The sequence below is a fragment of the Cynara cardunculus genome (assembly GCF_001531365.2).
Source record: "Cynara cardunculus var. scolymus isolate 2C chromosome LG 3, CcrdV1, whole genome shotgun sequence".
Classification (NCBI taxonomy): domain Eukaryota; kingdom Viridiplantae; phylum Streptophyta; class Magnoliopsida; order Asterales; family Asteraceae; genus Cynara; species Cynara cardunculus.
The window spans coordinates 7,436,067-7,437,433 of NC_037530.1; the positions used below are offsets into that span (position 1 = coordinate 7,436,067).

General features: G+C 22.5%; 1 protein-coding gene across 1 annotated transcript in view; it reads left to right on the forward strand.

The window, feature by feature from the left end:
- The window catches only part of LOC112508713 (G-type lectin S-receptor-like serine/threonine-protein kinase At4g03230), an 8,143-nt gene that overhangs the window by 5,642 nt on the left and 1,134 nt on the right, over positions 1-1,367 (forward strand). The window lies entirely within an intron of this gene.

Here is a 1,367-nt window from a genome sequence, read left to right on the forward strand (position 1 = left end):
TGTATGTTAATGTGATAAAAGTGTAAAACAAAAAATGAAAAAGTAAGGGATGTACTCAAAAATTAAATAAATATAATGGTATAAAGTGTAAGTGATAAAAATATTCTTTTGTAATATATATCATATAATAATATAATTTAAATCAAAAATAATAAATTTTGAAGGTATTGAGGAGACAATTTATAATGGTATAAATTGTTAAAATAAAAACATATTTTTTAAATTAATATTCAATTATGCACGTTAATGTAATAAGGGTGTAAAATGAAAAATGAAAAACAAATTGACATACCATAAATTACATAATTAACTACAAGAGTATAAATTATAAGTGCTAAAAATATTTGTTCGTAGTAATATATGATATAATAATATAATTATATAAAAAAATATTTAATATTAGACTTATTTTGAAGGTATTGACAAGACGATTATAATGATGTAACTTGTTAAAATTAAAACATATTTTTTAACGTAGTTTAGTTAATATATATAATTATGTATCTTAATATGATAAGGGTATAAAAAACAAAACTATAAAAATAAATTAATTAAGTAACTATAGAATATGAAGTATAATTTAAAAATTAACAAGTATATTAAAAAATGAGTATGTAAGATGAACAAGATGAATAAAGGGCATGAAAATGCTTCCTGAGAGGTTAATTTAGTTGTTAGATCTATTTTAGTTAATATAAAATTATGTATTTTAAATGGTGTAAAAATAAATGATGTATCATAAATTAAATAAATAAATATAAAAGTATAAATCGTAAATATTAAAAATAGTTTTTCACAGTATATATAATTAAGTTAAAAACTATTTAATATTGGACACATTTCGAAGATATTAACGAGACGATTATAATGGTGTAACTTGTTAAAATAAAAATGTATTTTTTAAACATGTTTTAGTTGATATACGATTATGTATGTTAATTTGATAAAGATGTAAAATGAAAAATTTAAAAATAAAGGATGTAAAGTAAATTAATTAACTAATTATAAAGATATAAAGTATAAATTTAAAACTATAATCTTAAAAAATTCGGTTCAATATGAAAGGGTGAGTATGTGAGATAGAAAAGGCATTGTTGTGCCTTTCTTTGAATTCAGAACCATATCATCTGCCACGATAAACTTTTCGCTCGCAAATAAACTTGGACAAGGGGGATTTGGGCCTGTTTACAAGGTAACAACTCTTGCTTCTTTCCGAACTCTACTCATATCCCTTCGTCCTGAATGATGGTCCAATTTTGAGTATCAAAAAGACCTTCTGAATCAACAAAAAGTGGACTTATTTTAGGGACACAAGTAATCACGTTATGCTTTACCAAGTCCATATGTTTTGGGCACTTAATAGGGAA